Source organism: Ambystoma mexicanum, chromosome 5p, assembly GCF_040938575.1.
Source record: "Ambystoma mexicanum isolate Mex_15411 chromosome 5p, UKY_AmexF1_1, whole genome shotgun sequence".
Lineage (NCBI taxonomy): Eukaryota > Metazoa > Chordata > Amphibia > Caudata > Ambystomatidae > Ambystoma > Ambystoma mexicanum.
This window is the reverse complement of record NC_090930.1, coordinates 245,197,991-245,225,979: the sequence shown is the minus strand read 5'-3', so window position 1 is coordinate 245,225,979 and position 27,989 is coordinate 245,197,991.

The following is a 27,989-nucleotide window of genomic DNA, read 5'->3' as shown; positions in this document are numbered from 1 at the left end:
AGGAAACAAAAGAGAAACACCATGCAGTGCCTAATGAAATAAGGCACTGCACCTTAATAAATCCTTCCCTACCAAGAACAAAAAGGGCCATTTTGCCCTTAAAGACACGTATTTTCAGAAGGCTAGGAGACGTTTTAAGAGTCTGAACAAGAGTTGGCAAAGCTAACGGGAAGTTTTTAATTGATTCAAATTAGTAGAACAATTTAAGATGGCCTGCTCCCAAACCAACTACCTTAGGTGAAGCCCAGGAGAGGCAAAGGATATATAGGGTAGGGTCTTTACTTTCAGTAAGCCCAATGGAGGTAGGGGGGGTATGAACAGGTATTGAACTTGTGTGCCCAACACAAGCCCTTTAGGACGAGGTAACATGGGGTTGCAGAATATACTCAAACATAAAAAATAAAACAGACACAGGAAGTTGGCAAAGTGCGTCTGTTTTAACATCAATTATCTAAAACAGGGAGTATAACGAACATCAACGAACATGTTCGATCTTCTCACTCATTGCATTTCATAACAAACATAGCTTATATACTAAAAACTCATCATCATTGACGTCAATCTACGTTGCAAACTGCAAAAACCTACTTGGGAAAGAGATAGGCTTACAGGGAACTTCTAGGTTTACGTTCCATACTTATCAGGGAAGGTGATTGGGTCTCTATCATCAGGTGGGGCAACTAAGCCCTCCTCTAGTGCAGGTCACTACGAACGTTATCAAATACACAACGTCCCATTGGTTATACAAACTATAGTGCTCTTTGGTACGTGGCCCTTTATAATTGGTTGGCACCCTTGTACCCCTCTCTAATATTCCACTTACGCAAGCAGCACGCAGGCTAACATCCAGGTGCTGGCCGGCTGGTCATAACCATAGCTTCCCACCAATTAGCCTGTTATCTATCATCACTCTTTCTGTCTGCCAGTCAATTAGTCCTTCGAACAGTGGCCTTGGAAATATTCTCTGTGCCTGAGAATAAGAGGGAGTATAGGCATACTCTGTCTCCTGGTTTCGATACAGCTCATCCCAGTGTCTACTTTCATCTAACCATGTGACTGCACACCATGTTTTAGAGTCTTTATGCATTGAAAATACTATTAAATGATGAACCTCTGACGTCTTCAATGTTCTCACTCCTCATCTAAGACAGGAGTTTTGTTCTTTTCACACGTTCTGTAACTACTGCATGAACATTCAGGTTCATGGTGGCCTTGACTTCCTGGTGCTGGGCCAACCAAACGCTTCTTCAATTCTACCTCTGAATGTCAATTACTTCTCCAACTGCGACACACTGAAAGCCTTTCTTTTCACAGGATCCAGCTCTGTATAAATGCAGACTCGAGGGCCATACTCGTAGTGTGGCAGTGCAGGAAAAGTGGCAGATAATTCCATTACCGCCTATTTTTTCCCACATCGCCATACTTGTAAGCCTTTCTTTTCACAGGATCCAGCTCTGCTAAAATGTGTTTGTGGAATCAGTGATAGTCCATACATTTCTATGCATATAAGTTAGCGCATCACCGCACTCTATTCACTACATAGCTAGCCTTTAAGGATACTTTGTCTACTTGCATTACTGTATCTGTACAATTGTAAAATTACTTGATCTGTTCATTATTTCTGTAGCATGAGCATCTTCATCTCGAGCCCAAAATGTTGCTCATCTTTAACACCTTATCCTCTGTTTCTATAGAATGTCTATACTCTTCAGCCTCTCCTTCTGGTTGTGTCAGCTCTGTTCTGTATGACATCACCAGGCTTCTATTTTGCTCAGTTTTCACACTTCCTCCGGGATATCATTCAAATAGCCATCATATTGTCGTGAATGCATGTATGGCTTCCTCAATGGGAACCTTCCAAGATTCTTTTCAGGATAGGTATTTTCACTGGTACTGCACATGTCTCACACTCTGGATGCGAACATATAGGCAGCATGGGGGAGGAGCTTTGGGTGGGGGTACTTGGCTCCACCTCTACACTCCCCCCTATGGGCGATTCATCGACCACTCTCTCATCAATCTTCACATCTAGACATCCTTGCGTGAAGAAATGCTTCTTTGGGACCCATATCTTCATGACTCCTTTCAGGCATCCTGCTGATTTCACATGCTCATCATAATCTTCATTTTTGCAGTCGTCTTGCACTGTGGGATGATTATCCTGATCACACAAAATCCAAGCAATAACATCACTATCAGGGCTCCAAGGAATTTGAACATATCTGCAGTCAGTTGTGGGATCCACGAGACGATTGATCCAAACCAACTATCATCAGCAATGTCTTCCACTTTGTCTATCACCTGGACGTGTAACTTTGTCAGCATCGTTATGGCCTCTGTCAGGGTGCCATTCTCGTCATCATGAGAAGGTATGAATGTGCAACATGATTCTCCAATTTTGGCACAAACACCTCCATCCATAACTGTGATCATGTCCAGGACGTATCTGTTCTGCAGGGTCACCAATCGTATGGCTCTCAGCTCCTCCTTTATTGCATTGAATCCCTTTATGGTAGTTTAAATCATCTGCAGGAGTTCCCATCTGGTTATCTGTAACCATTTTGCATTTGCTGCAGTCTGGATCCTAGGCATGATGAAGTCTGACTGAACAATATGTGCTCATATTAGATAGAATCAAAAGCTTCTATTGACTTGGCTGAGAAATATTTCTCTCTCTTCATTCAATTCAATAGTTCAGCAGATCTCTTTTTTCTCAGGTGTGCATCTGCTTTCGGAAAATCACCAATGTTCAGGTCACTTTTAGGAATTACCAATGCTGGAACATGGATGTTCACTATAGAACATAGTCCTCCCCAATCTCTGGGCAGCTTCATGTAAGCTCTGGATCCACAAGCCCAGCAGTGATCATTATCACTGCTGTCCCAATATTTATTCCTGGCACATTGAGATTCAACCACATTTCTGATTCTCTCCTGGTTTTCTCGTGCCATTGTTTCTGAAGCACAGCTTTGCATTATCCATAGGCACTATCTGTAAAAGCCCTCCTTTATCTTCAACCTATGTCAGTAGTTTAGCAAGTCTAGGCCATTAAGGTTTGCATCCATTTTTCACAAAGTCGACCGTTGGCTTGCGGTAACCAATTATTACCCAAGCTCTACAGATAACTACTCCTTCTTCCCATCATCTGGAAAAAGTACTGATCCCCAGCTCTGCATCTGGCCTCTGTCCTTCCATCTTCAAATTTCTTCTGCAGACTTTCCTGGACTCTCAAGCCTTCTGTTTACTTCCCATCTGTTTCCAGCCCCTTTCACTCCAGGCTGTCTATATCCTATCACAAGATTTCTGGTTTGGGCTATTGCTCTTGTCTTTGTGTCTTGAACATGATCATCTTCCTCTGGATCTGCCCATTCTGTTGCCCATACTAAAGAGGCTGTTCAGCCGAAGAACTGACCTTTTGTTTGGCAGAGTGCAATGTGAGATAGGCAGAGTGCTGTCTGAACATCTATTCCAATTGCTATGAATATCTTAGACTTATCCATACTATAAGGCAGGAGTGCACATGCATATCATTCCTCCTCAGAAGTTCGTTTGCCCACCTCTTTCATATGCTGATACCATATATTGTTACCCAGGTGTGCTGTACTATCTAGGTAGTCATTTAAATAATGATCATCCTCCCTAGCATTTCTCTTAGTTCTTTGTTTCATTCTTGCCAAATAAGTCTGTCTATAGTGACCATAAAGTAAATCAAAAACAGACCTCCCTGCAAAGGCAAGCTTTGGGTCATTCATCACAGGCACAGATACCTCTGTATACGCTACTGGTGTAGGGCACATCACATTCAGCCTTGTCTGTCTTACAATCACCATAGCTGTACTTTCCTGCTGCATAGGAAGATATACAGGAACTACTGCTCTCTTTGGATCGACATATCAACAGTTCATATTGTGAGGGAGAGAAGAATAACAATGAACATGATACTTGTATATATTATATACCAGTATGCCCATTTTATACAGAATTAGCTTCTTGGACGTCGTGGTGCTCTTTTGTTGTTTGCTACATTTTAATCTCAATGTTGCCCATATTGCCCATGGTTACTTTTAAGGAAAGAAAAGATTATTTAATCAGACAATGTGTTAAAATATTCTGGCAACTGTTGAATCTATTGGTTTGTCATCCAATAAGATAAGGATGCTCTTCATTCGATAAAATAAAAGACCATTCCAAGCAGTTCATGCACGTCTTCATCAGATATGACCATCTGCCATTTCTGTACTATTCTCAGGTAACTGGAGGATTTGCTCAATTATGGCTGTTAGTAGTGTGCTCACGATTGGACCATTTTTAGGATCTTGCAGGAACACGTGAATCTCAATAGTTCTCCAAACAAGCGCAGGATATGCATGAAGAATGAAGAGGAAAACAGCAAGAATGATCCGATAAATGTTGCCAATAGGCACTACCATGGGTGCCTACAAAGAGAAACTCAGTGAGAAAGGAATCAGGGAACTTCTCCCTTTTCCAGTCATCGAAAATGAACTCAAGATTTGGCATTTTTCTTCTTCTGGATCTCAATGCTTCACAGTCCAATGTTTCGCAAACTCCTGTGGCTCAAGAACAATAGCGTTTTCACTCCTTGCTTAGCAGCTACAAAGAGTGTCTCAAAAGAACCAATGTACTTTTTATCTGTCTACTGGACAGTTTCTCCATCCTTCTTCCTCGTCATCGATCTAGTCTGCACATGCTGAACTTCTTCTCTGTGGCTTGCTTCTGAATGGGGTGCGGGTGTGAGGGTCTCTCCAGGGTAGACTTTCACGTCTCGCAGGTGCACCAAGCACGTCTCCCTAGGACCTTTACTGCCGATGAAGTGACATCTTCCACTACGAAAGGACAGTTAAATCTGGACTGGTGTCATTTGCGGGTAAAGTTCCTGATCAAAACTTGATCTCTGGGAAACAGTTTTGGCAATAATAGTTTCTTAGTTCCGTTTGCTGTATGGTCTTCATCTGTGTTCTGTGACCGACACCCAGTCCGGTTGACTTGGACTGAAATGACAATGATACTTGTAGTCATACATGGTAAGTAGGCACGTAGCTCATCTCCTAACAATTCTGCTGTTGTCTGTGCATCACTTCGATGAAGGAGTGAGAGGCGTTCTCATTTGCCTCGCTGTTACTAGTTCAGGGGCCGTGCGGTGATGGTCAGAGCCTGGTTGATTCCTCAGTGCATATAATGCAAGAGGCAGGCAATGCAGCCATCCTTTTTCAACGTTAGCTTTAACCTAGCTATCCTTTCCTTTAGCAGACCGTTGAGTCTCTCACATATCCGGTTTGCTTGCGGGTGATGAACAGAAGAAAACCTATTTTGTATGCTGAGCAATAAGCTAATTTGCACAAACACTTCATTCATAAAATATGGGCCATTATCTGATCTCAACATCTCATATATTCCCCATCTAGGAAATACTTCTTGAACTAAAGATTTTGCAGTGCAAGTGGCGTCCGGGTGTGTGCATGGACCAGCCTCGATCCACCTACAAAAGGGGCACAACACCACTATCAGATATCTTTAACCATTACAAACTGGCAGCATGTCAACATAATCAATATGAAAAAGCTGAAAAGGACCATTTGGTCGAGGTATAACTCCTCTGACTGTTCGCAGTGTGTGCCCAACAGTAAACATTTGAAATACTATGCAATTTACTACATAAAAAGCAACATGTTCTAAGAAATTCAGCACAAACCAGTCCTCCACAAATGCTGCAAGGCTTTCCCTAATGACATGCGCACGGTAGTGTAGCTGTTCCAATACCACCCTTAATAATGCGACAGGCATCACCAGTTTACCAGTGCTTTCCTGTTGCCACAGTGCCTCGGAAGGGGATAAAGAACACCCCCTCCATGTCCACAGGTTTTTCTCATCCTTTGGGGCTCCACCTTGAACTTCCATCAATTGTGTCTTTGATAAATTATTAAAGTTTTCATTTACAATCATCATCAACACCATTCTTTCATTCACATCAGCCGCATCAATCAAAACTCATTATGTCAATTGAATATGCAACTCTTTTGCTTCTTCGTCTGCGGCTCGGTTTCCGAGTGAAATAAAGTCTACTCTCTTAGTGTGCGCTGCACACTTGATTATCATGATGGCTACTGGGAGTTGTAGTGCTTTAATAAGTCTGTCCAATAAAGCAGCGTGTTGCATTGGAGTGCCATCTGCTCGGAGTCAGCCCCTCATTTTCCAACTTGCTAATCCTGCGTGCACTGTTGACGTAACATAGGCAGAGTCACTGTACATGGTTACTTCCAGGCCTGTGTGTTTAAGAATTAGGTAGGGAGTTGTTTCCAGCCTCCTGCAAGAAAAACTAGGTGCAAAAAATACAAGTACCAGAATCCTTAGAGTCAATTAACTTGCTACACCTGAAAAGAAAATGAAGACACGACTGAAAAAGTAAAGAAACACAGCCTCCCTGAAGATTGATGGAGTCATGAAAATGTGCATTTGGAGGAGAAGCTAATGCAGGAAAACTTCACTGGCAACAGAGCGTGCGCCTTGTCTAATTCTTAAAAACTGCATGTTTTTCGAGCATAACAATCAGTGCCACTTATTTTGCAGCCTGTGCTGAAAAGTGAGACATACTTCAAATTCTCCATTGGCCTTATGCCTTACCACAGCGGCACCTGAATATCTTTGCCCATCAGTTTGATCCATCTTTGAGGAACCATCAATAAAGAGAATCTCCCCAGCTGCCAAAGGATTTTCTTTCACTCTCACGATCTCATCATCGAATCCCTCTTATGTTGAGCAATCATGTACATGCTTGTCTTCTGCTAGTGGTTCGGCTACAAACGTGGCAGGGTTCACTGTTTTACATCTTACTTTTTTAATTGCTGGATTCAATATAACTACCTCATAACCAGAAGCTCTTTGAGATGTCAGTGTGCCTTTAGGTTTCTCTAAAACAGCAAATAATGCATGCTCAACAAACAATATCATTGAACACCCCATTATTATGCTGGCAGATTTTATCGATAGAGAACGCGGCAGCTGCCAACGATTGCTCGCAAGGGAAGTGACCCCTCATTACTGGGTCTTGAATCCCCCTATAATATGCTAGAGGCTTGTACCCCAACGTAGTTATTTGCATGAGTACTGCCATCATAACTGTTCAATTCGTGTGCGAGAACAAAGAGAATTCCTCAGAATAATTAGGAATCCCTAAGACTGGAGCTACACAACTTGCCTTTTTTAACTCATCAAACCCTTCCTCCATCTCTTCAGTCCGTACAATCTTTTCTGGGCTTTGTTGTGCCTTCTTCAGGGCCCCCAACAATGGTCTTCTGTATGAACTATAATCAAATACCCATGCTCTTACATAATTTCAGAGTCCCAGAAAATGCTGCATGTGGTTGATCGTGTCTGGTTTCGCTGTTTTTAAAATTGCCTCAACCCTTTCAGGTGTAACTTTCTTTCCTTCATGTGAAATTAACTGGCCTATGTATAAAACCTCTTCTTGGCAATACTGCTATTTTTCTGTGTCCACTTTATATCTTTTCTCGGCTAAAATAATCATTAGCTGAACTGAGTCACGTCTGCACTCTTCCTCTGATATACTGCAGACTACAATATCATCTACGTACTGCAAAACAACACTCGGCAAATCAATATTGCTTAAGTCCATCTGCAGGACTCTGTTAAAGATCGATGGTGACTCACAGTACCCGTGGGCTAATCTTGTGCTTTTCAGCTTAGTCTGACAAAGTATAAATGATGTCAGATCTTGAGAATCTTCATGCAACGGGATTGAGAAAAACGCAATTTTCAAGTCAATCACTGTTAAATATCGTGCTTCTGGGGGAATACTACACAAAATCATTGTTGGATTAGGAACTAAAGGAAACTCGGCTTCCACAATCTGGTTAATTGGGCGCATATCTTGAATTAAACGCCACAACCCCCCCTTAGATTTTTTAATAGGGTACACTGCGGTATTGCATGGTGACTCGGCCATCACTAAAAGGCCTTGATCCATCATGGCGGATATCATCTTAAAAATACCCTTGTCTGCCTCTCGAATCATGGGATACTGTTGTGCTCGAGGTAACATTTCTCCTGGCTTCAGTTTAATCTTAACTTCTCCAACCCCCTTTAATAGGCCTAAGTCATAGGGGCCTGTACTCCATAAAGAAACTGGCACTTTCACAATGTCTTCATCAAAAAATGTGGGACGATGTTGCACGATCATCATCCTCTGTGGAACATTGCGTCTTTCTGCCCTAACCCAATATGTACTGCTCATCTCTAATATAACCTCGTCATCAGATGGGTCATCCTTAAATATGTCCTCATCAGTGACGTCAGTTAATCTGTAACCCTCTCCAATAGAAATTACTGTACTCCATGATCTGCCATTATCATCAAATCCTATGGGTGTGGCCAAGATCCCTCGTACTACAGCTGCTTGTAAATACAAGGGAAAAATCTGTCCCCCCTTCTTCGTCCATAGGAATATCTGGCCTAAAGAGGAATTCATCAGGTATTCTCATAGTCTTAGGAACAGATTGGTTGTAGAGGTGCACACTTGGGTAATAGCTAAATATTAATTAAGAGCAGAAAATTCTCAATAAATCTAAGTAAGCTTAATAGTGCTCCCTGTTAGGATCTATGCTACTAGATCCAAATAATGAAGAGAAAGGGATGGTATCTGGAGAAACTCGAAGTACAAACAAGGGCACAAACAACAGCAGCTGCCAAAATAGCTGCTAAACGCTTTAGTATGAATTCTTTGTTGCTTCTGGAGAGATAATTCAACGCAATATAGTTTAAACAAAAACTAGTATTATTGAAAACAGTTACCAACATAGAATCTTGTTGGTTATATTCAGTGCATATATTTCATAATGACATAATTCTCATAGTATCAAGTCTGTATACAATTAAATCAGAAACAACAGTTATTTACAATCAGTTTCCACAATTGTATATCTCATTTGATTGACATTGGAAAACAAAAACAATTCATTCAATCTAAGTCTGTTAAACACAAAATATAATCTGATATCTGGAGAAGGAAGTGTTGCTGTTGTGTCTTCTGTCCTATACTATGCATTTCGGGTTATTAAAACCCTTCTTCAGGTATTGATATCAGCTGTTTTTTTCTGAAAAGATTAATATGAAGTAGTATTATTAAATTGATCATCAAGCTCTAAAATGAATTCATTAAAGAAGGAACTAAAGGCTATGTTAGTTAGTCACTTCACTAACCTGTTACTGTGATCATGATCAATATTCACAATGGACTCTGTGTAGGATATTCCAATCCTATAAATAACAAAGAATAGTGTATAATGTAAAATCAGGCTTGACTCGTGTTTTGCCTATTGGTAGAATGCGATCTGTCACGGGACCAGTGGTTCATAAAAAGCGCTGGGTCCCGCTCAAAGATCACAGGCTTTATGCTCAGTCAGTAGTTCTTAGTAACATAACTCATGACTCACCTATTGCGATTGCACATATATAGTTTTAACATCCGAGAACTCGTAGAGCGTCCCCACTGTTCCTACAAATCATCTTGAAATATGTAATGGCGGCTATGGTAAAGACAATGAAATCTTAGATGTAACTCAGGGTTAATCTATGTTAGCACACGAAAAAACTGTAAAACAATTTGGCAAAGAGCATGTACCTTAAGTTTAATTCCATAAAATTTCTCTGTTTACAGAATAAGGATCTGTACCTTCAATTCGTTCTTGTCAGGCTCAAAGGAGAGATGTTTTGGATGGCCGGGAACCGGCCATGTAACTGCGTTTTTAAATTCAGGCGCGCTGTAGCATGAAACCGTGTGTGATATGGTAAGCAGGCAGCTAGCCTCATCTGGTGTTCTTCAGCTGTTAAACGAAAGGAGAAAGAATCTCTGTATTAGTCAAACAGTTACTCGGATCAGTTCTAAGTCTATCGGGCAGTATTGTATCTATTAGATCTACATCTACTTGGTAGAAATGAGTATTACCTGGAAGTAAGAGCGTTAGTGTGTCCTTCCGTCTCTCTCGAAGATTGCAGAAAGTTCCCTGTTTTGCCTGCCGTTGCTGCGCAACGCTCAGCACAGTGTGTGTGTCATATAGACTAGATAGTCTCTCTGTTAGAGGGAGAACTCCAACATCCGCCATTTTAGGTGGAAAAATGGCCAAACATTTTCTGTAATTAATCTATGAGGTAAATCTGTGATCTAAGTTAGATAGATGTAATATAAATCCGGCAATGCTATGGGTGGTTAGAGAAATACTTGAGTTGTAATTACCTTTAATTTCAGTCATTCAAGTATATTGTTCTCGTTTTGCATTGTTGGCGCAGTGTTCTATGTGAACCCGTGTAGCCTTCCATCACAACTACGTAATAAGGCTTCAATCAATACCATATGGAATTCTTATAATGGGTGAACTATAATAGGTGTGTCAAGTAAATAGGTTAAATCTGACGGTACAAAGGAGGCATACACTTGTCTCAATTAAAAGTGGTAACAGTAGCTTATACACAAACAGCCTTATGTCACAAATAACAATACAAATCCCATTCCAGATTCATGCCACAAGGGGAGTCCAATTTGTCGATCCAAAATGTTTCTCTTTGTTGAAGCAGTCTTTGTAAATTACCTCCGCGTCTTGGTAATTGAACGTGTTCCAAATCACAAATTGCATTTGGGCAATTGTGTGCTTCCATTCGGTGAAGTGTTGTGCTACAGGAGATTTGGTAAGTTTCAACCTCACGTTGGATTTATGTTCGCATCTTTGTTGTTTTGCTTTCCTTCCTGTGAGGCCCACATAATAGAGCCCACAGGGACATTTGATGCCATAAATAACGCTTTGTGTATCGCAGGTAGAGGTATGGTCCATCGCTTGCTGCGATCCTGACACTTCTCCACTAGTTAACATTGCCCCTTCTATAGCATACTTCGATAGCTTTTTCTGTACTAACAGCCTCATCAATCTTCCTACCATTGTCTCTCTTTTGATTTTTCTCCTGCAACAATCTGCAATGAAGCGCTATGGTCAGCTGTGTTTCTGGCCATGGTTTTGCTTCCATGCCCACCAGTTTCTTCAGCTGCCTTTGTACCTTATCTGGTAGCCCTTGATATAATATATGATAGAACCCAGGTATAGATTTTCCCCACGGCTCACGCGTTTCCAAGCTCCATTGCTATTGGAAATTCTGAATGTAAACAAGCAGGTCCTCTCCTTCCTGCATCTTACATGCCATTATAACGCCCATATCCGACGTATCACGATATTGTACTTGAAGCGCTTTCTAAACGGCTGCTCTACAATTATTAAACAACGCTACATCATGAGCTCGGTTCTGGGCAGTGACACCTGCATATCCTGCTCTTGACCAAATGTCATTAGCTCTCTCCCCAAGTATAGCTGCTAGAAGACCCTTGATGTCCCCTATAGCTAGCGTATTGCCTCCTGTAATTTTTTTTCTAATTCATAGATCCATTTTCCGGCACCCGACGTCAGACTCAGGAGTTTACACCTTGGATTTTCCTTATCCATTTGGGGCCATGGTATATAATGTGGTCTGGCTCCTCCTTTTTCTAACAACTGAAACGGCGAGATGCCAAAATCACACTCGTCTCCCATCGTCTGCCTATCCATAGCAGGGACAATGGTTCCACGCCGTCTACTTCCCGGTAGTGACCTTAGCCTGCTCACATAAGGTGGCGAGTCCCCCCTCACACTATGGGATCACCCTTTAGGTCGATTTGGCCGCGCCAGGGGCTCTGGCATCCTCGGTTTAGGTAGGTCTAGATCTGACCATCTAACTTCCCCGTCTGTCGGAGATCACCCCTCATGACCACATGCATTAGCGCCTTCCTCCCCACGGAAGGTTTCTCTGTCCTTGTCTGACATATCTTATCCCCAACTAGTGTGCCTTTCATCTTTCTCATCTCTGTTTAATATTAGTTTGTCCAAATACAAAGCTCTGTGCTCAAGGCTAAACAAACCTCCCTCCTTGCCTTCAAATCAATTGTTTTTTGCTTTATTTTTCTATTCACTTTTGGTCCTCATTTCATGATAAACCTTTTTGATTTTTTCACCAATGCTTCTTCAAAATCATCCTCTAAATCTGCCCTAGACGGTCCTGGCATGTCCTCCCATGCGACTATTGGATTTGGTTCAATTAACTCTTCTCAATGTGATCAATGTCGCGTGCCCTTAGTTTTCTCTTTCGTTCCATTTCCTCGTCAAACTCTCTTTGTTTCCTCCCTGACCCTTTCCTCTTCCTGTATTTTCACCTCTCTTCTCTCGTTTGCGCTATGCGCTTCTTCATCTCTGTGTCTTTGCATTCTTTTATCTCTTAATTTCTGTTCCTCCTCTTCTCTTTTCTTTTCTAGTGTCTTCGATTGCTCTTTGCCTGTTTTCATATTTTCTCTGCTCTTCTGCTCTCTCCTGCTTTTTCAACTGTTCATCTTGATACAGTTGTTCTCGTCTTTGCCTACTCTTTCTTTTAGCTTCATCTTCCCTCAATCTGTTCTCTCGTTCCTTGTCTTTTTATCTTGCTTGTCCTGATCTTCCTTCTGTTTTACTTCCTCAATGCTCTTTCCATCAAGTTTGGGCAATATCTGACCGCCCATCCCCTCGTTCTGTATGGGCGCTACCTTGTCAGCTTTGTCTTTCTCGCCTTTCCATCTCTTTTTGTCTCTCTCTATCTAGGGACATACCGGGTCAATCACTTCTCTCCTTGTCCCGTGGTACTTTAGGGATCATATTTCTTTCTGGAGTCTTTTCTGGACTCTCATCGCTGCTACATGCTGGCGATTTATATGTCGGGTTGCTATAACCTGTCGCTGCCTTAAGCTCTCTTCAAGGATATAATCTTTCATCCTTTGGACTATCACCATTTACTTCAGGCACGGTAGGGGGGGCAGAAGGCTCAACACCCCCCTCTTTACACTGGTTAAGCATTCAGTCTTCAGGATGTGGGTCTTCTCATTCCTCCTGGCACATCTTCCAAAGCTCTAAGCTGGCTAACCTCTTTTCTAACTTTTTTCCCCCATGTATGATGTGTGCAAGTATGTCGACATGTGTTGCAAAACTGCTTTCGACAGTGATCCACCTTGTGGCCATGGCATGAACATCTTATCTGCCGTGCCCTTAACCGATTCTGCACTGTACCGCGTGGGTGCATGTTTTGGCAACTGTCTGCACATTTGTATAAGCGGAGTAATATCCTCCATCATGACTTAGTCACAATCGACTGTCACTATTTACCATTATTTTATACAAATGAATGCTTTCCAGAAAAATAATACAATATGAGCGTGAACCAATCGTCGCAGCTCCAAGCATCTGTGTCACATTTTGCTTCAATCTACCTATTCAATGAACATCATTGTTCAACTAATAAACAGATAATTATATTTCAACTCTTTTCTACTGTAGTCTATTCCTTCCTTATTTTTTCAATACTTCATTTCATTACCGCATACATCGTATATAATATACAGGCAGACAGACAAACTGACAGACTGGCCGGCCAACATATACTTCCATCAATGCTCCTCGTTACTATTCCTGCCCCTAATAATGACTCAGATTGGAGTATGAGCTGTCCTCCTTAACGAGCTTTGATCGTTCGTAGCCTAGGTACGTCCACTTGAACTTTAGGACAAATTCCTTCTAAACGTCCTTGACATAGGATTCCAGGCTTATCATATAGATCGCTCCTCATCTATATACCTTAAACTATGACACTCTTCGTCTTTAAACTATGATGCTCTTCATCTTAAACTAAAAATAAAAAACCCCTACCAACCCTCTGTTACTCTTTCCCCATTATCACTCTTCCCCACTCAGTGCTCATTCAGTTTGCCACCTCACTCAGCCTACTCAATATTCCCTTTTTCGACTTCTGACCCTTGGGATCGCCTCCTCCTCAACCAGCCTCTTCAGCCTTCGGTCCACTCAGCTTCCTGTAGAAGTCGAAGGCGATTCCGCTTGAAAACTAGGGACACGTCCCACCACGTTCCTCCTGCTAAATGGCTGTCATGATGCCTACCCCCAGGGAACCAGACCAGGTCCAGCAACCCCGAAAGCAGGCATCAAGTTATTTTGAGCAAGCCCAAAAACCCCTGCTAGGGGCTGTTTGGGGGCAGTCCTGGCGCCTATGACACCAGGCTCATATCGAGAGTCAGTCCTGGTGCCATAGGTGCCAGGCTCATAGAGTAGAACTTACCTGATGAAGACCATGCTTCAAGCTTACCTGATGCAGACCATGCTGCAGAGCTCCAAGCGAAAGGTGGCTTGGAAGGGACTATTTTACCTAGGGACTATTTTCTTACTTGGGTGGGGCTGGGGAGGAATACTTACCTGGGACTACTTTGGAGGCTATTTAAACCACGCCCGACGAGCAGCACACGCTTCGCGTTATTCTGCATCCAGCAGTGTAGTGCTCACTGTGTCTGCAAGCCTGCATACAGCCTTCTGCCACGCCCGCCTCAAGTCTGCAGCTCCTAGAAAAAGGGAGGAACAGAAGAAGAAGAGGTTAGAATAAGAGCAAAACCTCGATCCTTACCTGAATTCCGGATCCATCGCGCCTTCGAGCTGGAACAAAGAAGCATTTTACGCGCACCGCCTCGCCTACTGCAGTGCCGCGCTGAACTCACCGGCCTTCGCAGCATCCTCACGATCCACCGCATCCATCTGCACGTTCCCGCCGCACTCTGGCACCTAAGGGGAACACAAGAACAGCAAAGGTGAGCCAAGGGAATAAACAGAGGCAATAGTAACTACCCCCATAGACTTACCTGATTACCGCCGGGGGTACTATTCCTCTTCACGGGTCGGCGCAGTCTCCATTACATCCTCACCGTACCGTGGCCCCTAAGGGGAACAAAAGGACAACAAGGTGGGACGAAAGGACAAACAAGGGGAACTCTTCTCACCACAATAGACTTACCTAATTTTACCGCCGGAGGCATTATTCCCCGAACTTCATATTTTCTCTCCACACCTGAATAAGGGAGCAAGCCACAGGTTACATTCTGGCCTTATTTTATTGAACTGTGTAGGATAAGCCAAATCCTTACCTGAACTTCGTCAGCTACCACGAGGAACTCTTTGCTGGGGTCAAACTGCAAGGAATCGGACAAGAGTGAAAGTCAGACATGAACTCTTACGAACTACATACTTTTCAGAGTCAATAGTGTTCTGGAACTCACCAATTCCTTCGAGCCAGTGAAGCAACTGGTTATCAACGCGCCCCTGCGCTCAATGCAGGATGGAGAACTCATCTTTTCAAACCATCAGGTGAGACTATAAGAGGGGACATCAAAGGTGATCTGTGGGGAGAACAGCAGGGGTGGGGGATTTACGCCCAACTCCATGGGTGGTTAATTCCCTTTCTCCATTTGCAGAAAAATATTCCTACGGGCCAAGCAAACAAAGCTAGGTGGGTCAGTCCAGTCCGTCATCTCGGCCCTATGCGTCACATTGGTGGAGACCGCAGCTGTCCAGTTCAGATCGACGCCTCTGTGGGAGCCAGGTGAGCGTAACAATGGCGGTGGACATCTGATATTTCCAGAACCCCAAAGCTTGCTATGTCGATGGATTTGTAAACATCATCTCTCTGCTACCAAGTGAACTTGTGTGCCCAACACAAACTGACTCAGAAAGTTGGCAAATTGCGTCTGTTTTAATATCAAGGATCTATCATCATTGATGTCAATCTATGTTGCAAACTACAAAAACCTACTTTGGAAAGTGATAGGCTTACAGGAAACCTCTAGGTATACTTTCCATACTTATCAGGGAAGGTGATTGGGTCTCTATCATCAGGTGGGGCAACTAAGCCCTCCTCTAGTGCAGGTCACTACGAACGTCATCAAATACACAACGTCCCATTGGCTATACAAACTATAGGGCTCTTTGGTACGTGGCCCTTTATAATTGGTTGGCACCCTTGTACCCCTCTGTAATATTCCACCTACGCAAGCAGCACGCAGGTTAACATCCAGGTGCTGGTGGGCTGCTCATAACCATAGCTTCCCACCAATTAGCCTGTCATCTATCATAACTCTTGCCGTCTGCCAGTCAATTAGCCCTTTGAACATTGGCCTTGGAAATGTTCGCAAGAGGGATTATAGGCATACTCTGTCTCTTGGTTTTGATACAGCTCATCCCAGTCTCTACTTTCATCCAACCACGTGACTGCAGCCCATGCTTTAGAATCTTTCTGCATTTAAAATACTATTAAACGATGAACCTCTGACGTCTTCAATGTTCTCACTCCTCATCTAAGACAGGAGTTTTGTTCTTTTCATATATTCTGTAACTACTGCAAGAACATTCAGGTTCACGGTGGCCTTGACATCCTGGTGCTGGGCCAACCAAGCCTTTCTTCGATTCACCTCTGAATGTCGATTGCGTTTCCAATTGTGACACACTGAAAGCCTTCCTTTTCACTGGATCCAGCTCTGCTAAAATGTGTTTGTGGAATCATCCATAGTCCATACATTCCTATGCATATAAGGAGGTGCATCACTGCAATCTATTCACTACATAGCTAGCCTTTAAGATTACTTTGTCTACTTGTGTTACTGCATCTGTACATTTGTAAAATGACTTGATCTCTTCTTCATTATTTCTGTAGCATGGGCATCTTCATCTCAAGCCCAAAATTGTGCTCATCTTTAACATCTCCTCCTCCATTTTTATAGAATGTCTATACTCTTCAGCCTCTTCTTTGGGCGCATCAGCTCTATTCTGTATGATGTCACCAGGCTTCTCTTTTGCTCAGTTTTCACGCTTCCTCTGGGATTTCATTCAAATGGCCATCATATTGTTGTGAATGCATGTATGGCTTCCTCTATGGGAACCTTACTTCCAAGATTCTTTTCAGCATAGGTATTTTCACTGGTACTGCATGTGTCTCACACTCTGGCTCCCAACATATAGGCAACATGGGGGAAGAGCTTTGGGTGGGGGTACTTGGCTCCACCTCTACAGTATGTTAACTCATCCCCTTAACCCTGATTCACTAAGGGACCACTTTGGCATCTCCTGAAATCCTGTGCTCTGTGTCTTGGTTCAGATGACAGAGGGCCAGGGGTTGCGTGTGCCAAGGTCACTTTCCGGCATGGGATTTTAGGTCCATCTAGTCAGCAGTTCTGTAGTGTAGTGAGATGGTTCATAGGACTGGACAGCTGGCCAACCCTGACACGATGAAGAAAGGACCACCACATGGTCGACAACCTTAGAAGACCCCCAGGACATGACGCATGTGATTATCAATGATGGCCTATTGAAGTAAATGGTGGAATACAACCTTTGTGGTGGAATCAAAGAAGCTGGGCCTGCAAGGCCCTTATTCATGCTGGAGAGCTGCAACTGCAGGCCGAGGCATTTTGTGTCACAAGCCAAGGGTCTGCAGAGCCCAAGTTTTGAACTCGGGAAGGTGACTGATGTAGAGAGTTAGCCCATGAGGAAGCGGGTCAGGCCACATCAACAAAGAAGAATGGCTTTGCCAGGATAGTTGATGAAGACAATGCAAGTTGACTGGAATTACGAGTTGTGGGTCTTCAGCGGGATGCTCCTCTTCATAGATGTCTTAGCTCCAATGTCGACCTTTTGAATGGCACAACAGTCCCCCTTTTATCCAGGATTCAAGCTGGAGTCGCCCCAACCCCTTCAATGGTAACATCTGCAACATTCAAACTAGCAGAAGCTGACCAATCCTTGACGGCTTCTGGCCACCATAACTGCCCAGCAACAGACACACTTTGGCATGGATGTTGACTGGGACAAGCCCGTTTCAGCCCCTTCATCTGGCCGCAAACACACACTTGCTTTACGAGGGTAAACTGATGCTGGAGCAAAATACAAGATGGACATTGGACAGGTGAAAATCTTGTGGCTCATCCATTTTAGAGTATATGGTAAAAGGGCATGAGACAATTAAAAGAAACACAGTAGAGGTAGAAAAGGATACGCTGCCACCAACCTGTCTTGGACACATCATGCAAGCAACCACAGAGCTACGAAAAGAAAGTTCTAGGGAAATAAAGTATCCATACTGCACCTCCCTGTAAGGTGACGAGTGCAGTTCAATATAAACTGAGAATATCATAATGGAGAGCTCTCCTGCACTGATAGCCACAGGGACTGCTCAGTGTCCCCAAAATAGATGAGCTTAGCAAAGCAAGCGGAGTGAAAAGGCTTCAACGTTGCAAGTGTGGGGTCCCATAGACGTCTATAGAGAGAACGCAGCAAAAAGAAAATCTTTCCTAAAAGCTGCATCAGATTGCTCAGGCCAAAGGTGGCCTATTCTATTTAGGAGGAATGTGAGGTAGTACATATCCAGACCAACAAACAATAGTAGTGTGGTGCCAAAACAAAAGAATATCCAACCAAGTTTCTATATGAGGGTTCTTTAATTAAACTGACTATAGAAACAAAATAATGAAAAACACTACAACCCACTGTGATGAGTCCGATGGAATCATCACTGATTTCCCAGCAGCGACCTCCTCCCATGTAGTCAGGGGATGGCCGCCGCTACCTGATCCTGACCGTGGGGGTGGCTATATGAGGGTGGGTCACATGGGAGGAGACGGCCTCCGGGGAGATGCCATGGCTTCATCAGATGAGACATGGTATCCTCCATTTTCCCTTGAAAATAACCTTCCCATATCTGAACCCCTTATGGCCTATTGTCATGCATCTACTCCTTTTCCTATGAAGAATAGAGAAAACCTTTTCACCAAACCTATAGACCAACCTTCCAACTTTGGTCTGCCTTGCAACACTGATGAAACAACCTTTTTCAATTCTACCTGTCAATCAACCAAAAATGACTTGCCTTTAAAAACCTTTGAAAATGCTTATCCAAGTTCCTTGAGTCAATTGCCAACAATGGATTTCTTTTCCCAGAATTCTCAAAACACTGGGACGAGGAAGAGGGATCGATCAATGTGGAGCAAAAGAAGACGGCAAGCTCAGCGAGCGCATTAGTGAAGGTTTGCATACACATGTGCCTGGGAGATTTAAGCAGCTAGAGCAGAGAGTCGAGATCTGCTGTTGCGGCTACTGGCGAGAGATAGCTGCACCTCTCTTCCAGGAATGGAATACAGAAAGGCTGAGACCGGCGTGGTGGAGCCAGGTGGCTCAACAACTGAGAAGAAAGAAGCTGCTGCATCTGGACATGCTGCGGGAACGCCAGGAGTCTGTGAGGGACTCATGGGCATTCACAGATGAAACAAAGGAGCGCATCACTTGCCAGAGCCAAGAAGAAAGCGGTTGTGTTAAGTGGAAGCTGCGGGAGACAGGAGAACGAAGTAACATCGGTTTTGAGAAGGAAGCAGACGGGAACACTTCAACTGACAGACTGTGTGAGAATCCAGTAATGCCAACAGGAGCCGGTGAGTCCACCCAGAACAGCGAGGACACTGGGGAGAATTGGCAGGCACGCCCAGTGCAAATAATTGTGAACAACGTAACTGATGGAAAGGAAACAAATGGACATATCCTATAAGTGGAATTAAATTACAAACAGCTTCTCTTCAAATGTGCGAAAGCATAGAGTGCAAATACATGGGAAACACGGAAAGGATAATATATCAGGAGGATACATTATCCCACAAAAAATATAAGTAGCTTTGGGAGCGGGCAACAGGCCCTAATGAACAGAAGTCCTGACAGGAGAGTATGCCAGGCAATTTCAAGTGTGTGAATAATAAGCCCTGGCAGGAAAGACCAGGGAATTTCAAGTGTGTGAACCAGAAGTCCTGGCAGGAGAGTTCACCAGGCAATTAAGATGCTGACAAGGAGTATCAGGACTGGAAAAAGGGATTGTGTTTTACTTTAAGTAGCCCTGAACATAATTATATAATAGTGGGATCCTAGAGTTAAGTGGCCGTTTAATAACATCTAGACATCAGTGCCAGCTTCTGCTGCCCTGCTGTGGGATTATCATTGACATTCCCCCTCAAAGCCCAGAAGGGAGAGGATCACAGTTGCAGTGTGATGCCTGGCAGAAGCCCAAGGCCCAGGCCAATGATAGGACATTTTTTGAGTAGTGCATTGTGGGTTTGCGGAAGTCTTAAATTCTCAGTATGAAGGCAGCAAGTTCTGTTTGTCTTTATATTTCTTTCATTTATAAAGTGTATACTTTCGCACTTGGCAAGGGTTCCTGGTGCTGGGAAAGGATGGGATTTAGATAAAGCACCCCAGCCTTTTAAATGATTAGGTGCTAATATTCAGCCAGGTGGCTGGTAAAGGCCTACCAGCTCAAGTTAAGTGTAATGAAGGTAGCCACACCTCTCAACTCACATTTGTCAAGGAATTGGTTCATCCACTCTTACATACAGTTCAACTGGCTCTCACAAAGTTGTCAGTTTTGACCCGCCATGGGAACTCAAAGGGTTGAGAGGAATGGGGTATTGTGGCGCCGTTACCAGCCAGATATGATGAACATTAGCATCTGAGAGATTGCCCAATGGAAAATGGAGGCTTGAATGCACCTTCTTTGCCGCATCTTGGTTGGGCTAGTTCTTTTTCTCAATCATGAAGAAGACTGAAAAAGACCGGCATGACCTCAGTGTGGCGAGGAAGTGATAAACGTGAAATGTAACCATACCCTTTTTTTTATTTTGATGCAGAGTGGGTGTCAGCTGAGGGTAGTCAAAGAATGGGGGCATCACAACCATCACATTTGCATTCTTGGGGTTGTACAGATTCCAGAATACAAAGTTAGAACCAGGACTGGACTAGAATCTACGAATGGAATGCTTCACTTGACATCAAAGTCCATTGCCGCTTGTGGGAACCCTGTTCATGACAAATAAAAACAGAAAGAAGTGATTAAGAGGCTGCTTTCAAACGCACAAGCATTAAGCTAACACATTGTTTTGCAAGCTCAATGGCTATTTTGAAATACAGTGGTTTTGATTTAATCCAGGAATCACTTATTATCATAAACCTATGACTCATTTGTCGAAAACAGTTGATTTCAGTTTAATTTCAAGCAGGTTTCATTTCAGAAAGTGTAGCGTGTTTTTCTCTTCTTGATTTTTAAAACCACACTTTGAGATTTTAAATACACATTTCAGTCAAGGAAAGAACCCGGGTAATTTTCACAAAGTAGTAGGACCTCTTTGTAGACTAATCTCAAACTAAGTGTTTCACATTATCATGCACATGGTTTGTAGAGTGCGAATTCCACCTCAAGGTGTACCTTGTCTCTTGAAACATAGTCCCAAAAGACTGATAGTATAAGCAGGAGCAGTAGCAGAAAGAGCTAGCAAGGCAAAAGATGGCTTTAGCTATATAATCAACTCATTCATCTTAAATGAGTCTGACCTCAGACGGTAAAGAATTTCCAGTGTGTATTTAAGTGTAACCAGTCGTCCCAGTGATGCTGATCTAGTTGTCATTTACTTAGCTGGTACTGGGTAAGGCAATTTTGCCAAAAACCGTATACTTTTCAGGAATTCACCGGAAGATTCAAATTGTTGGAGACCTGGCAACCTCAGTGTAAGAGCATCCTGCTGGGGGCATTGTAGGGTCCACATGGTAACCCCAAAGTAGATACCACGAGGACAATCCAGTCTGGTGGAGATGAACCACATTGGCTATCTGAATTCTACAGGAGAAATAGAAATAATCAAAAAAGCTTTGCAGAATGCAGAGATGGAAAAGCAAGAAATGATAAGAAACACACTCAGGTTGCAAACGTTGGAGGTTGGAGTTGGATATTGACCCCAGTGGTCAAAGGACCAAACCTAATCATGACCCACTTTTGATCTGAGATGGATTACCACAAAGCATGATCTCTGGTTCCAATTGACTGAATTTCAGTTGAATTTGATTCATCCATTGGCTGACTTCTTCCACACAGTTTTCGAGTTTGTCAACCGTAGCACCCAGGGTGTCCCCCAAATGGGAGATGACCTGGACGTCTTCTGTCCACATTTGAATGAATTAACAACTTAAGCCAAAGGGAACATTTAAAGCTCAAAGAACAACAGGCTTAAAGATGAGCCCCATTGTACTCTGCAGGTGACATCAATGTGTGCAGATCCGAAAGGTGGCGAGTAACAGACTGTTCATGACGAGTCTCCATTGACACCATCCCAGTCTGTGAATCGATCTTTCTGACCTGCTCCATCTCTCCCACAGTTGCGTTAAGCTTCCTCTTAATCTAAAGTCCTCAATTTGCTGACAAACCTCACTTCCGCCATCCTGTCCTTAGATCACCAACTACTAACTATGCTTGGAGATTTCAACATGTGGCTTGAGAAAGAAGACAACACTATTACAAAGTCACTTCTTGGAGCAGACCATGCTACATTAGACCTCAAGCAGGTGGTCAGGGGTCAACCCACCACATAGCTGGACTCACGGTGGATGGAATTTTTTTAATAAGGAAAACATAATCACTTTCTGCTCCCCAGTGCACCTCCACTGAGGAGATCACTTATCTGTCCCTTTCATAATATTCAGGGACACCACGCCTTGCAGGACTTTGAAATGAACCATCAACCATGAACAAACTGTGGAAAGAAATACACATCAACTCTGTGCTAGATAGACTAGAAGCAACCAAATCTACCGTACCCTCAGATGGACCAACAGCCAGATTGGATACAAAACTCCATCACATTTACAACTAAATTATTTCTGTGTTGAACTGCACTGCCCCTATAACAACATTAAAAAGCTCTCAATAAAGAAACAAGGCAAATGGTTCACCCCAAAAATTAATCACTTAAAAAAGGAAAATCAGAAATGGGAGAACATCTGGACGAACGACAATCTACTTATTAGCAAATTCTCCTATGGTCAACAGTTACACCTTTACAGGGCTGAGGTACTCAAAGCAAAGAAAGCACACTACTTCAAACACATTGGCACATCACAGTGAAAGGGAAATGTATAAGATATAGACACGGCTCGGGAGCAGTGATTCTGGGAATTTTCGAATGTCCTGTATGATCCCTGTCGATTTGTGTAATAAATGACAGATCTAGCTTGCCCTTGGCTGAGTCCTCTGATTGTTACTGCGGGAGGGTTGCTGGGCGTGTGAGCTGAATGGGTACACATCTAGTAACCCCCAGACCTCTGGCATACCTAAACAAACACCTCTAGTGTTGGCAAACGCGAATGCACAGCAGTGGCAGACCCGTAGCAGCAGTGCGGCGGGCTGACAGTGTACCTCTGTGGGACTAAGACGGTGACCGCGGGCAGTAGGTCACAATATAGGATCAGCAAAGGTGCTTAGAGCCAGAGAGCGGCAACTGTGAGCAGTGACACAGAGACGCAGAGTTGCAGCTTTCCCCCTGGCCCCTCCCCCGGGTGAGTGTATAGTGTGAGCTTACTGCACCCTGCTTAACAGCATCTTTCTTTGGAGAACACATGGGGAGCATGGTTCACTGCTTTGTGGCTCCTGGCTGATGTTGAAGCGGGTAAGTGCTCATTGTTGGTGTGGATTACGGCTGCTGTGCCCGACAACACTTTGAGCAACAGCAGTGGAGTTCTGCTGTGCCTGACATCATTTTGAGCATCACCAGTGTTAGGAAAGATTCTCTTTACTGCACCTTTCCTTCCCATCTTTATGGAACCCCCAAACTGTTTGCTTTTATTTTTCAATCTGACCTGTCCTTTTGCAGTACAGTGAAGCCTTAAGCTTAGTTATTTTAAGCTTCACTGTACTGGCCTTTGCTCACATGTTATGGGGAAACTGATATGTTCTTAAGGCTATCAGTACTGGGAAACAGTGTTTCCCTTAGTCTTGTGACTATGTTGCTACTTGTGGTTACTTTTGTATCACATGTGGTAACCTTTTTATCATTGCACACAGCAGCTTACACTGCAGTGCAATGGGGTTCATTTTCTTTTGCCCTAGACTAACACTCAAAGGATTTTTTGGTTATTCTAAGGTGCTTAAAAGATGGGCTGGTGGCAGCAGTGACTTTTCCCCACCTTTTGGGGAATTTCGTTTTAGCTTAACCGCATTTACCGCGTTTGGCTACTTACTGTGGCTACTAGTCAAACATGGCTATGCCACGAGGTTTTTCGCCCATCCTTTTTGCATCTTGTTGTTTAGCCTTCTTCCTGGCCTCAGAGGCCAGAAAGATCCTCATAAGGACTTCCAGTGCCGGGGAAAGCAGCAGCTTTTAGCGAGCTACTGGAGGGCTTTGTGTGTTTGCAGGAAGTGGGCTGGGTCAGTCTGAACCTAATACATATCCTGGTTTCTGTGTGGTCTGAGTGGTATGCATGAGTGATCACGCCAGTGGTCCTGATTGGACCACTGTGGGGGGTGTGTGTGTGGGCTAGTTCTGCCATTGGCTAGTGGGAGTTTCGACTCCTACCTGGATTTTAGGATAAGAAGAGGGCCCCTGCATGCATTTCTCAGAGATCCTGGAAGAACCTGATGGAGCCAAGAATCCGTCCAACTGAGAAGACCCGCAAAGAAACCTGTAACCTGTCTGAAGGAGGCCTGGCAACCAACTTCTGCTGCAGTCCTGGTGGAGCCCTTTCTGTCTTGTGATCTTCAGTAGGCCTGCGAAGGTGCTATGACCCCAGGAGTGGAGGGACCATCCATTCCCGAAGCCTAATCGGTGCCCAGCACAAAAACCATCTTCGGAAGGGCCCGGGAATCGTCCTGTGGCTGACCAGCTTCGTTTTTGGGCTACCGGGTTATCTTTGTTGCCATTCCGATTTTCCGCCTGAAACCTGGCACACCCTCAGCTGACACTGCAACGACACCCTCTGCAATATTTCGACATCCTAGCACCAAGGGGACCCGAGAAAGACTGTCATGCTGCATCGCTGTGTGCGACATGCACGGTCCGAAACCTGCTTTTCTGACCCACCCCCAGTCCTGAGAAGGGTGCTGCATCATTTGGTTCTGCATTTCTACATCAAGAGTCCTTCCACCAGCAAAAGATCGTAACCGGGGATTCACTCAAACCTGCAACCCATGGAAATCGAGGACCGCGGAATTTGGCAGGAAAAGCAGGCCAGGACACCCTTCCTTTGTTCTGGGAAGTCTTGGGAAGATTCAGAGTGAGGGGCAAGTTACTGAGCTTTTAACATACCCCCACACTCCCATTGTAAGTCAATGGACTTATGCTGTGTCTTTGTATCCTGAACAATAGGGCACAAGGCCCCAGGCAATTTAGGGTTGGACAATCTTAGTTAGGGACCCTCTCTGTGGACCTTTCTGTGTGTGATACTCACCTATTCCTTCCCTTGCAGGAGTATTTTGATTGCTATTATGCACTTGAGCCTGTGACTGTATATATGTATTTTAGTTTGATGGTATTGGTTGCTAAGTCTATTTGCTTGTGTTCATTTTTCTTGTAGTGTGTTTGGCCATAATTAAATAACTGTATTTTTATACATCCTGTCTCAGTGTAATTTGTGACTCCCATTGTGTGACCTCATTGTGGATCCTTTACACTCTCACCCCTCTGAAGATCTTAGCCTAGATCGCCTGTCACTGCTACCTTAAGCTGGTTTGGCTACAGCTTCCCAGATTTGTCCCTGTCACAATATAGGTTGGCCTTCTATAAATCTGTCCACCAGGCCAGAGTGTAGGAAATCAGACTTAACAAATTGGTGTGCAGCGGGGGGATGACCCTCTCCACATAACATCTGGGTGTTTTGTGAACAGGATCAGTATTGGGTACCGCAGTGTAGATCACTGGTGGCGTGTCCAGATTATACTTAAACAAGACAATATAATATTTGATTGCCTTGTGGATATAAGTCACCTACTAAACTAAGTATCATGGAAACAATCACTTTCACCACTTTGAGTGCTTTAAAAGTGGAGCAAGTGAGAAAGTTATGTGTTGAGAGAGGCTTGACAGTCTCTGGCCTGAAAGTTGAGTTAATTGTAGAAATTCAGCATTTTGAAAGAAACAAAGTTGTGCCCATCTTAACTAATGGTCCTGATAGTGGAGCCGGCGGTAAACCCAGCACAAGTAATGTCATTACTGCCACTTCAGTGACTGGTGTTGAAGATGAGGAGGGAGAAAGCGCATCCTCTGAACTTCTGGTTGAGGCCTACTCTAATGCTGAGGCATTGTTCAATTTGAAGAAAGACACCCACAGGTTCAAGGAAAAAGAACTTGAGTTTGCCATGGCCAAATTGGAAATGGAGAGCGTTGAGAAGCAGAAAGATAGGATCAGCAGCTGGAGCTTGCCAAGCTTCAGGCTTCACAAGGTTCTTCCAGAGGATCTGGAGATGGTTCTGGGTCCTCTTCACATCCTAAGTTTCCTAAAGATCTCCTGAGTATGTCTGAGGAAAAGAATGATATAATTGACTGGCTTGTAACTTTTCAATATGCTTGTGAGGTACAAGGAGTGAGTGATGCTGACAGAATTGCATGGTTGATCAGCAGACTGCCCCATTCTGGCTGTGGTGCCATTATAGAAATGTCAAAGGCTGATAGGTTAGACTTTGTAAAACTTAAGCAATCTCTTATCCTCAAGTTTGGGAAGACTCCTGCCCAATACTTGCAGAAGTTTAGAGAATACAGAAATAAAGAATGTATGACCTATGTATGTTTTGTTGCAGATTATCTGAAAAACTCGAGTGGCTGGATAGAAGGCTATCATGTAACCACCTTTGAGGGCATGGTCAATTTGGTCATGCTTGAACATATTTTTGCCTCTTGTTCCCCAGAGCTTAAGCAGCATTTGGCGGACTCAAATGAGTTAAATGCACAGAGGCTAGCCATTCCTGCTGATTTATGGGTTTCACATAGAGTGTCCCATAAGGACAAGCCTGCTCCAGGTAAGCAGGAGAAGGGAAGGAAGCAGAAAGAGAAAGAGGGTGGGGATACTGATAAAACTATGTCCAAGAAGGCCCACAAAAAGATTAATAAGGGGAAGTCATCAGAATCAAGTCAGGGTAGTGGGACTAACCCTCCCAAGCAAGTAAGTGGCTACTCTAAGCCTCCCTATGTGTCAAGTGCCAGTGGGGCTTGTTACACTTGCGGAACAAGTGCCCACAGAAAGGGGGACCCCAAATGTAAGGGTAAGACCTTGGGGGTCCACTCTGCTAGTCTGGCCTTCTCTCAGTATGAGGAAGAGGGGATAGCAGGGGTACCTTCCCTTTAGACTCCATTCCCTCAGAGGAAGAGTCTGAGGTTTGTCTAGGTTCCTTGGAAACTAGCAGTGCTGGAGCCTTGGCTCCCATTCCTGTCCTATTGCACAGTAATAATTATGTTGAGGATAGTATTCAGGTAGCAGGTGTAAGTACCTCTACTATTAGGAACACTGGGCCCAGTCCTACTGAAGTAGCTTCCTTCATGGTAAACCCACAGTTTCTTGCCAAAGTTCCTGTGGGGGATACTCAGTTGGCTGGTAGGCCCTCTCTTAATGTTCCAGTAGCACCTGTCATTCAAGCTGTGAATAGAGAAATGGTCAGGGCATCTGTCAATGTCAGGAGAGGGGTTCCTAGAAGAGTGCTGGGTGAGTTGAGCCTTCAAGACCTAGGTCCTGATAGGCCCTCACCAGATCCTTCAAGCACTATGTCTCAAAATCAGGCTGTTTTAGCCAAGCCTAAGACAAAGCCTAGGCCTAAGGGGAAACCCATGGCCAGTAGAGTCAGAATAACAAGCAGAGGAAAGGAGAATATTCCTCCTGCCTTACCTACAACTGATGTTGAGGCAGTTGGAGGAAGTGTCCCCACTCCTAGTTTGGAAAAGGGACCCCCAGAAAACATTGGATCCTATGGGCCTCCTCAGATGCCTAGTATACAGGTAGAGGAGAGTCCTAGGATAACAAGAAGTATGGGCCAACAGAAAGGGAAACCATCATGGTTAGGCCTATGGAGAAAGGCCTGCTTCCAATTAGAGGATTCTCCTCCAGTGAAGCAAAATATTCACCAGGAAGGTGGGTTACTGCAAAGTAAGCCCACAGAGCCCACCAGAGCAAACATTGATAGGTTGGAGGTTACTCAGGTTGTGAGGCCCTTCCTCCTACAGTTGGTGTGTGACATTCCCTTTGTGA